Below are 11,969 nucleotides of genomic sequence, written 5' to 3' on the forward strand. Positions count from 1 at the left end.
GGAGTGGAGAAGTGGGGAAGGGTGTGCGGGAGGGGGAGGGGGGGGGGAGGGGCAAGGGGGAGTGGAAAAGTAGAGAGAGGGAAAAGCACTAGTGAGAGTGTTGGTGAAATAGAAGGCTGTATTGTGCTGGAGTGGGAGCAGGGAAGGGGATAGGTAAGTGGAGGACAGGGACTAGCAAAGGTTGAGACCAGAGTGGAGAAGGGTTACAACAACACAGGATATATTGCTGGGAGAGTACCCATTTGCACAGTTCAGAAAAGCTGGTGTTGGTAGGAAGGATCTAAATGGTGTAGGCTGTGAAGCAGTCACTGAGAAGTACATTGTGTTGGGCCACATGTTTAGCATTCGGGTGGTCCAGCTGTCTTCGCCACAGTTCATCGGCGGCTATTAATGCAGACTGACAGCTTTCTACACATAGTGATTAGAGCTAAGTTTGTAGACCACAATAACCAAAACGGCCTTGCTGTGCTGGTACTACGAACGGCTGAAAGCAAGGGGAAACTACAGCCGTAATTTTTCCCGAGGGCATGCAGCTTTACTGTATGATTACATGATGATGGTGTCCTCTTGGGTAAAATATTCCGGAGGTAAAATAGTCCCCCATTCGGATCTCCGGGCGGGGACTACTCAAGAGGATGTCGTTATCAGGAGAAAGAAAACTGGCGTTCTATGGATCGGAGCGTGGAATGTCAGATCCCTTAATCGGGCAGGTAGGTTAGAAAATTTAAAAAGGGAAATGGATAGGCTGAAGTTAGATATAGTGGGAATTAGTGAAGTTCGGTGGCAGGAGGAACAAGACTTCTGGTCAGGTGACTACAGGGTTATAAATACAAAATCAAATAGGGGTAATGCAGGAGTAGGTTTAATAATGAATAGGAAAATAGGATTGCGGGTAAGCTACTACAAACAGCAGAGTGAACGCATTATTGTGGCCAAGATAGATATGAAGCCCACGCCTACTACAGTAGTACAAGTTTATATGCCAACTAGCTCTGCAGATGACGAAGAAATTGAAGAAATGTATGATGAAATAAAAGAAATTATTCAGATTGTGAAGGGAGACGAAAATTTAATAGTCATGGGTGACTGGAATTCGAGTGTAGGAAAAGGGAGAGAAGGAAACATAGTAGGTGAATATGGATTGGGGGACAGAAATGAAAGAGGAAGCCGCCTGGTAGAATTATGCACAGAGCACAACATAATCATAACTAACACTTGGTTTAAGAATCATGAAAGAAGGTTGTATACATGGAAGAACCCTGGAGATACTAAAAGGTATCAGATAGATTATATAATGGTAAGACAGAGATTTAGGAACCAGGTTTTAAATTGTAAGACATTTCCAGGGGCAGATGTGGACTCTGACCACAATCTATTGGTTATGACCTGTAGATTAAAACTGAAGAAACTGCAAAAAGGTAGGAATTTAAGGAGATGGGACCTGGATAAACTAAAAGAACCAGAGGTTGTACAGAGATTCAGGGAGAGCATAAGGGAGCAATTGACAGGAATGGGGGAAATAAATACAGTAGAAGAAGAATGGGTAGCTTTGAGGGATGAAATAGTGAAGGCAGCAGAGGATCAAGTAGGTAAAAAGACGAGGGCTAGTAGAAATCCTTGGGTAACAGAAGAAATATTGAATTTAATTGATGAAAGGAGAAAATATAAAAATGCAGTAAGTGAAACAGGCAAAAAGGAATACAAACGTCTCAAAAATGAGATCGACAGGAAGTGCAAAATGGCTAAGCAGGGATGGCTAGAGGACAAATGTAAAGATGTAGAGGCCTATCTCACTAGGGGTAAGATAGATACCGCCTACAGGAAAATTAAAGAGACCTTTGGAGATAAGAGAACGACTTGTATGAATATCAAGAGCTCAGATGGAAACCCAGTTCTAAGCAAAGAAGGGAAAGCAGAAAGGTGGAAGGAGTATATAGAGGGTCTATACAAGGGCGATGTACTTGAGGACAATATTATGGAACTGGAACAGGATGTAGATGAAGATGAAATGGGAGATATGATACTGCGTGAAGAGTTTGACAGAGCACTGAACGACCTGAGTCGAAACAAGGCCCCCGGAGTAGACAATATTCCATTGGAACTACTGACGGCCGTGGGAGAGCCAGTCCTGACAAAACTCTACCATCTGGTGAGCAAGATGTATGAAACAGGCGAAATACCCTCAGACTTCAAGAAGAATATAATAATTCCAATCCCAAAGAAAGCAGGTGTTGACAGATGTGAAAATTACCGAACTATCAGCTTAATAAGTCACAGCTGCAAAATATTAACACGAATTCTTTACAGACGAATGGAAAAACTAGTAGAAGCCAACCTCGGGGAAGATCAGTTTGGATTCCGTAAAAACACTGGAACACGTGAGGCAATACTGACCTTACGACTTATCTTAGAAGAAAGATTAAGGAAAGGCAAACCTACGTTTCTAGCATTTGTAGACTTAGAGAAAGCTTTTGACAATGTTGACTGGAATACTCTCTTTCAAATTCTAAAGGTGGCAGGAGTAAAATACAGGGAGCGAAAGGCTATTTACAATTTGTACAGAAACCAGATGGCAGTTATAAGATTCGAGGGACATGAAAGGGAAGCAGTGGTTGGGAAGGGAGTAAGACAGGGTTGTAGCCTCTCCCCGATGTTGTTCAATCTGTATATTGAGCAAGCAGTAAAGGAAACAAAAGAAAAATTCAGAGTAGGTATTAAAATTCATGGAGAAGAAATAAAAACTTTGAGGTTCGCCGATGACATTGTAATTCTGTCAGAGACAGCAAAGGACTTGGAAGAGCAGTTGAATGGAATGGACAGTGTCTTGAAAGGAGGATATAAGATGAACATCAACAAAAGCAAAACAAGGATAATGGAATATAGTCTAATTAAGTCGGGTGATGCTGAGGGAATTAGATTAGGAAATGAGGCACTTAAAGTAGTAAAGGAGTTTAGCTACTTGGGGAGCAAAATAACTGATGATGGTCGAAGTAGAGAGGATATAAAATGTAGGCTGGCAATGGCAAGGAAAGCGTTCCTGAAGAAGAGAAATTTGTTAACATCCAGTATTGATTTAAGTGTCATGAAGTCATTTCTGAAAGTATTCGTATGGAGTGTAGCCATGTATGGAAGTGAAACATGGACGATAAATAGTTTGGACAAGAAGAGAATAGAAGCTTTCGAAATGTGGTGCTACAGAAGAATGCTGAAGATTAGATGGGTAGATCACATAACTAATGAGGAAGTATTGAATAGGATTGGGGAGAAGAGAAGTTTGTGGCACAACTTGACCAGAAGAAGGGATCGGTTGGTGGGACATGTTCTGAGGCATCAAGGGATCACCAATTTAGTATTGGAGGGCAGCGTGGCGGGTAAAAATCGTAGAGGGAGACCAAGAGATGAATACACTAAGCAGATTCAGAAGGATGTAGGTTGCAGTAGGTACTGGGAGATGAAAAAGCTTGCACAGGATAGAGTAGCATGGAGAGCTGCATCAAACCAGTCTCAGGACTGAAGACCACAACAACAACAACAACAAGACTACTATCACAGGTAGCCCTGCCTTTAGTAGGACAGGAGACATCTGTGCATCTGTGACAGGATTGGAGTAGGTGGTGGTGGTGGTGGTGGAGGAGGGGGGGGGGGGGGGGATTGTATGGGACAGGTCTTGCATCTAGGTTTATTGCAGGGATATGAGCCATGGGGCAAGGTGCTGGGAGTACAGGTGGACAAGGATATTGCAAACATTTGGTGGTTGGCAGAATACCACTATGGGGAAGTTGGGAAGGATAATGGCCAGGCCAAGGCACTCACTTTTGTCACATCTGCAGTGATTAGCAGCCCCTCTCCAAGTACACCAAAGGTCTCACAGGGGCATTCACAGACCAAAGTTACCCACCAACTTTTACAGAAACAGAACCCCTGTGTCTTGTCTCTCCTGTCACCAACTACCCCCTCACATAGCCACCGTCTGGCCACAAAGGAGCATTCCCCTCGTGACTCAGTACTGCCCAGGACTGGAGAAACTGAATCACATTCTCTGCCACAATTTCAATTCTCTCCCTTAATGCCCTGCAATGAGGAATATCCTACCCACTATTCTACCCTCTATATGGTGAGTAGCAATCTATCCTTCTTGTAACATTGTTGATAAGAATATTATGTACAGTAAATAATCAAGCATGGTGCAGAAATATTTTCATGAATCTTGGGATTTTTAAATGCGTGTCTGACAAATATGCTCATCAATGTTACTCATAACAAACAACATAGTTCATTTCAAATTAAATGTCATAGATTAACACAATACAATTTATGAACATTATTTTCATAAGAACTCTGCACAAACAAACAAGCTTTATTCTAATGAAGAGGCTTTAGCAAGTTGCACACAAAGAAGTGGTAGGATACTTCATAAATTGAAAACTAAATTAAAATTGTATCTTTTAAGCAGTTCCCATGAATTATCTAAATATTTGTATTCTGTTTGTAAAAACACACCAGTGGAGGTTGATGATAATAAGCTTCAATTAATATGCTACATATTACCTGTAATCTTTTGACAGCAATGAGTATATCTACTTATTATTTCATAGTGATGATCGAATAACAGCAGAATAGTATTCCTATTAGTTGTAGCCTTCCCACTGACTCTGAAAGACATTTACTTATGCTCATTTCAATGGCAAATGCTGTATCATAATAAGTACCTTTACCATGTAACAATCAGATTCAGATCAATAGTGATAGTTTGCTATTAATGTTGTCAGAAAAAGCAGCTGATCATAGCTACACCTCTATGATTTTATACATTTGAATTGTTAAGTTTTTTGATGGAAGGTCTGCAATAGAAAGTGTGAATGAGTGCACATTCATTGCGACTGGTCATTGCTGCAGATGATTCAATGATATCCTTAGTGGTAAGTAATCAACAACATATTAAAGAAACATACAAACAAGAATGTCTGGTTTGTGATCATGTCATCATGTTTAGCATTCTATTGTTGTGTGAACTTGTATGACATTCATAAAAGAAAGAACAGTTGTTATTGAAGTGTGATGGTTGAATATCAGAAGATTAGGGTCATTCTCACATTCTCTTGTGTGTTCAACAATATCACAGTTCTCTTCCAAGTTCATTTATCCAAAATCACAGGAGTTCATCAGTTACAATCAAACAGAGATGAATAATTTACACTTTCTGAAGAATAAGGTTTAATTTATATATGTACAGCATACTTTGCTCTCAATCAATGGTAAGTAAAATGATGTGCTTAACTACGAAAATAACACACAAACTGACTCAACAAAATGCCTCATATGCGATATTGATTTATTGAAATGCTTGCAATCACACTGTAAAATCCTTTTACAGTCAAAATTGCTCTTATTTCACTGTAAGTTCCTGAATCTGTCACAGATGTTTCTTCTTACATGCGTTGCGAGAGTAAACCTATGCTTAAATTTGCGACCACATGAGAAACATGCATGTCTTCCTTCTTGTCCACATTCTACACGCAGATGGCGTTGGAGAGAAGTATTCAGGTGATAATATTTCCCGCAGTTATTGCACACAAATCTTGCCTCTAAACCAATTCTTTCATCAGAGCCCTCCACACAATTTTCAGACCAGTTAACTGCTTCCACTGGCCATGTAATCCCTAAACGAAAAACTAAATGTCAGTAAAATTCTATAAATTTTCTAATACTAACAAAAGCTTTACTTGAGTTTTAAACATGTACATTTAATATGTTGAATATCTGTGAAAGGAATGATCACTCCTTGTTTCATACAAACTGTGATTTGAATCGTCTCAGTCAAGTATTTGTTCGAAGTGTAAGCCGCTCTCTTTCTTTTAATTATCTTTAAAAAAAAACACTGGTTCATTGCTTTCACAGTATCAATTGAGTGAAATGATACAGAAGTTACTACTCAAGGCACACTGGATGTAAATGTCAGAAATGATACATAACATCAAAGCTACTTGTAAGAAACGATAATACAAAGATACAAAGAACAAAAAAGAAGAATAGAGCAGAGAATGTGTGGGGTTCTCTGTCAGCATAAACAAGAAGTGGCTATTCCCACCTGCGTCTGTGAACACCTAAGTGATTAACAAGGTGATGCTTATGCTTGAAGCGACGACTGCAGATGGAGCAACAAAGGTTTCCCTCTTTTCCACATTCTAATCTCATATGTCTGCGCAATGAGATCATCCAGCGATATACTTTGAAGCAATTAGGGCATGAATACTGCTGATTCCAATTGCTGTCTGGAGCAGCCCAGCTTTGTATGTGTGGAACAGTTAGCATCTGGCCTACAAAATTGATTATCCTGTATTACACCATCACAGAACACCTGGAGGTATTCTCCTACTGTATAATGGATACATAAGCACTCTATAAGCCTCAAATAATATAGTCTGTGTAAATGCTGCACATTAGTGGCACTTATTCAACACTAACAACAATATATTGAATTCTGAAATGTAAATGCAGTCCGTCAGGAACAAGGTTTTCCTGTTTCTCCTGTTACTACAGCCTAAATGACCAAGTGAAATGCATTTATCATTACACAAAATCAGTATCTGACATTATAGCTCCAACATTTTGATCCACAGATAACTACAAATAATTTGAATACATATTTTAGAAACGCAGGAATGCACTCAAGTGTGAATACATTTGTGACCGAATAATGGCACGTATATGGGTCTAATTACTTAATGATGCCTGTATGCTTTGTATAAAGGAGATAAATAAGGAATTTAATTAGAAATTAATTTTGGAAACTGCAGCACCTATAAAATAACAGAAATGAAAATTAAATCTCAAAAGAAATGCCAACATTGTAACAATAATTATTGCGCTTGTAGCTTATATCTACAATGTGGTTTCTCACGATATATGCAATCACATTTAATACATTGATTCTTGTAAATAGCATCCAGATTTGTGTTATAATAACATCAACAAGATTACTACATTTTCTTTTATAATGATAGTCTATAAAATAAAAATTAGCATCACTACACCTCAAATTTGTAAAAATGAACATATGTAAAATTTATAAGCCGTTAATGGAAAAAATAGGTAATAAATTACAACATTACTTATTCATTCGTTAATGTTTGTTGACACTGACTGCAAAGGTACCCAAATTCTTTTCCAAAAATAAATTCTATACAAAAACATGATGGACAAGCCATATTTAAAAACTCCTGATGAACAAGAATCTCCCCTTCTCAGAATCGCAACAAAGTCTCAATTCTCTATGTGCGTCCAAGACTTACCTATTGATTATTGAGACAAATTACATTTTAGGAAAGATCATTCCCTCAACAGCAATTAGTCTCAATCCATTAATATATAGTAATCAAATTTTCACATTTAAAAATTCATATTAACCAATAGAAAATTATTCATCTTTTGGATTTTGCAGTTCTTGTATTTTTTTGTGTGTTCGCAGTTAAAATTATTGGATATGGGTTCCACCTTTTATGCAAAACACTGTATTTTCTTGTTACCCAAACATGTTTTGGCACCTCTGTGCCACCATCAGTGGGTTTTGTTTATTGAACAACTTGATTTTACATTATTTGGTGTTGCAGGATCATCTGTATGGTGTTCTACACTGATACCTTGTCATGTTTTGTTGGGACTGACCCTTCTTCTTTCACATTCTGAGGGCACTGCACACACGTTAAACATACTTTGCGCAAAACCAAAATTGCGCAATCAGGTAATTATTCTTCTGAATCTTCACCTCATGGTATTCTAACACACGCAATCCATTTTAATAATTAACCACACAATTCAATAGCACTGTGGATTTACTGACTTGACACCTTCTATGCTTCATTCTTAGAAGCATAAAGTTTTGTCTGTGACTGACACTGATAGTCTTATCTTTGATGTAGGCACATTTATCCCAAAGAATTGTGCCAAGTGGTTGTAATTCTATCATTGACTCCCACTGAAGATGGCTGCACGGTTGTCTGCAAATATATCAGAAGAAGAATTTTTAACATGCAACATGCACACCAGAAAGATGATGGTATATCCTGTCCACTGGGAAAATGTCAAGAAACACTTCTCCATGCATTAATGAATACCACACCCAGAAATAATTCTCTGACCCCTCTGCAAGTAGTTTTACTGAGTGAAGAGCCATTGTGTATACGAGACTGTGCTTGCATTCTCATGTATTAATGGATGTCATATCCAGAATGAATTCCCTGAACTCCCAAAAAGTAACTGTATCGAGTGAATTGCCACAGTGGATATGAGACCAGACTGGCATTCTGGAGGACAGGAGTTTCTAATCCTTGTCCAATCATCCCAATCTAAATTTTCTGTGGTTTCTAATATCCTTTACATTAAATGCTGAGAATGTTCCTTGAAAAGGATGTTGCTGATTTTCTTCCCCAATTAAAGCTTGTACTTCACCCTGATGATGAACCATCAACAGAATGTTAAGACTCATCTCCCCCCTTCAAAACTGTGAAAACGTTTGATAGCAACAATTCAACATTATTTGTCTATACATAATAATAACCACAAAAACAGCAATTAGACATACTGCTGACAGTGTATTTGCATGAACCACTTCAATGAATAATTAATTACATAATTAACAAATTAATCATTACTTTGAAGAAGGATTTACTGACAATAAACTGAAAACAGTGGCGGATTTGGATGCATATGGCGATCTTGTTGAGAAATTGTCAGTTAACTTTTCTGAAGTAAGTTCAGTTGTCATTACAGTCCAGTTCTATCAAAAACTGTTGAATCGGGATTCAAGCTAGGATTGTAATTGACTGGCAACTCTGCATCAACTGCATCTTACAAAACACACCAAAAGCACCAGTAAAAGAGAAAATAAAACTTTTTGTGTACTCAGGTATATAGTAAACTCACTGTTAGCTGCGAGCGGATTATATGTGGCCTATTTCTCCCAACTTTCTTCCTTCCTTTTTTTTTTTAGCTGCTGGATGCTGAAAATTTTTCTTCTACCTGGAAGGATAATGTCATGTTACAACACGAGTGTAGTAAACGATGTGCTGTTCAAACACATCAAGTGCTGGACTGTACTGTTGCGGTGGATACTGTAGTCATTTGGTTTCTGTTATTGCTACACACAGTCTTAAAAGCAAAAATGTGTTGTTATCATGATACAGCAGAAACTGTAAATAACACACAAACTTGAAGAAGGCAACACTGATAAGTAGAATCTGGCACTGATTTACAATGTTGGTGAAACAACAATCTGTGATATTTGGAAAACAACACAAAATAATTGAATTTGCCAAACTACCTTCTTCCACATACAGTTCAGATAATATCCACGACAGTAATACCAGGAAAATTTGTACTTATACAGAAGAAGACAAAAATCATTCTTCCTGCACACATTATGAGGATGGAATCGATAGGAGCTAAAATGATACTGGTACACTATGTGCCCTCAAAACATCCAGCTTGACAGGAAGCAACATGTAGATCTTGATGAATGTTTGTCATACTTGCTGCCAACGTAATGTGTAAGAAACATGTTTCATCACCAAGCAGTCATGTACCAGTGAACTGTGAACTCATATTCACACGATCTTCATTTGTGGTATCTCAACCATAACTTCATATAACTTCACCATATCTTTAATTCAAGGCTGCTACTTACAGCAAATAGTGTTAAGGTTGATGGATGGATGGATGGATGGATAGATGTGTGGATGGATGGATGGATGGGTGGGTGGGGTTAAAGGAACCAAACCGTGAGGTCACCACTCCCTTAATCCTTTGTGTGACAATCTGGGAATCAGAGAGGAAGGACACAAAAGACAAATCACAATGGGCTCAACTGTATCTGAGAATAAAGAGTCAGAAACAAGTAGAAGTGAGAGAGGGGTAAAAGGGTGAAGGTGGAAGAGTTGCCCTGCCTAGAAAGCAGCTGGAGACCCAGTGACACATTATGCAGCTAGAAACAAGTCCTCTGCACCCAAATGGTGATGCCATACCCTCTATAACCACAAGTAAACTAGCTACATGGACAAGATAAAATCTCAGGAAAGAGAACAATTACGTCAAGTCTGTCAACCGACAATAGATGTGAAAGAATAACATGATTTAAAAAGGTGAAAAGGGCATGAGCTAGGATGGACCACTGAGCAAGGGCAGCTGTAGTACCCTCGGTTCGGAGCAGGTGATTGGGGCATCCCTCCAATCCCTCACGCAGCCAATGAGGCTAATGTGCTGTATGACACAGAGAGGATGAAAAACTAAACTCACAAGTAAAAAATTAAACCAAATCAACTGCTCTGGTCTCGTCTGCTAGCACCAGCGTTATTGCATCAATATATTTAAAGTTTCACCAAAAGGTGGCCAGGACAGTAGATTCTCTAATTAATTAAAACTTCTGGGCTAAGAGGCCATGGTTGAGCAGTAGAAATTCTTCCTGATGTTTCGTTGCTAGCTGCAGGCAACATCTTCCAAGGTGAGTCAACAACTGGCTCCTGGACTGTGGACTGCAGAGGTCCCGTTTATGTAGAGTGCATAGAGGGTACCATCACTTGTCACATGCTGTCACCAGTGAAACTATCTCTGACAGTCAAAGTTGGCAGCCATATCTTATCTAACTTTAAGGCTTCTTCTTTTCTGTTAAAATTATTGTGGTGTTCATAAATCTTCTTGGTGTGTCTAAAGATTGTTTCAACTTCGAAAACTTGGGCCATAACTTTCCCAATACGGTCCATAGTATTGTGGATAAATGGAAGAAAAATTTTCCCAGTCGATGGTTGCTGCTGCTGCTGCTGCTGCTGCTGCTGTTGTTGTTGTTGTTGTTGTTGTTGTTCCATGTTTTTGGACACTTTTCTTCTGCGATGGAGTGCTCAGCCTATCTCATTATCAGTGTATCCATTTTTCTTCCAAGCTGTTTGCAAATGATCTAGTTTCTCATGCAAATAAACTGGCTCACAGATTTTATAGCCTTGTCCATCAAAGTTTTAATAACACCTCTCTTCTGCCTGGGATGAAGGTTCAAATCGTTATGGAGGTAATGGTCGGTACGTGTATCTTTCCTATATACTTTATGACCTAAGGTCCATCGCCCTTTTAATTACTGAAACATTCAAAAAATTAAGCTGTCCATTGCTCTCTGACACTATTTAAATGCACCAAGAAACCATTCAATTCCTCTTCATTGTGATATCACAAAAGCATCATCCACAACATCAATACCACTTCAGAGGACTTTTATTGGCTGACTGCAGCGCCTGCTGTTCAAAAAATTCCATAAAAAGATTAGCAACTGGACTTAGAGGGCTTTCCATTGTCACTCCTTCAATCCGCTCACAGAACTCATAATTATACTGAAAATAATCATGGATAGGGAATGTCAAAACAAAGATACCGTAACAGTGGGAAACTTATCAGCCACATAAGAAAGAGCTTCGTTAATCAGAACCATGGTGAACAGGGATACCAAATCAAAACTGACAAGAACATTACTTGGGCTGACAGTAATCTCCTTCAATTTTTCAATAAAGTGCATAGACTTCTTAATATGATGGTTAGTTTTTCCAATATACAGTTGTAAAAAGAAGGTGAGATGTCTAGCCAACTCTTGAGGAGTGGATCCAATAGCACTCCAATAGCACTTGAAGAGTGAAGGCAACCATACGAAGATCAGTGATGTTTTGGAGCCTACCACTTATAAAAAGTTGAAAAGGATCCTACAACAAAAGTGTTAACAGCTACCAATCATTTAATAAAAAAAGTCTTCCATTCCTACAGATGATAAAAAATACCCTTGCAAAAAAAAGGAAGCATACCCTCCTAGATTTTACGGGCTACCTAAGGTGCATACGCCTTCTGTCCCATTGAGACCAATAGTGAGTACTATTGGATCCCCTATTGAAGTTTATATTGGAACAATGAAAAGAAGTGTTAATATCTGCCTAACCGAACGA

General features: G+C 38.7%; 1 long non-coding RNA gene across 1 annotated transcript; it reads right to left on the minus strand.

The window, feature by feature from the left end:
- Window positions 1-5,248: 5,248 nt before the first annotated feature.
- Window positions 5,249-11,691, minus strand: LOC126474487 (uncharacterized). The gene is made up of 3 exons (XR_007586585.1): window positions 8,923-11,691; window positions 6,089-6,317; window positions 5,249-5,660 (listed from the first exon to the last, which is right to left on the minus strand). It is a non-coding gene; the product is annotated as an uncharacterized LOC126474487 (long non-coding RNA).
- Between the last annotated feature and the right edge of the window lie 278 nt (window positions 11,692-11,969).

Source organism: Schistocerca serialis, chromosome 4 (assembly GCF_023864345.2).
Source record: "Schistocerca serialis cubense isolate TAMUIC-IGC-003099 chromosome 4, iqSchSeri2.2, whole genome shotgun sequence".
NCBI classification, from domain to species: domain Eukaryota; kingdom Metazoa; phylum Arthropoda; class Insecta; order Orthoptera; family Acrididae; genus Schistocerca; species Schistocerca serialis.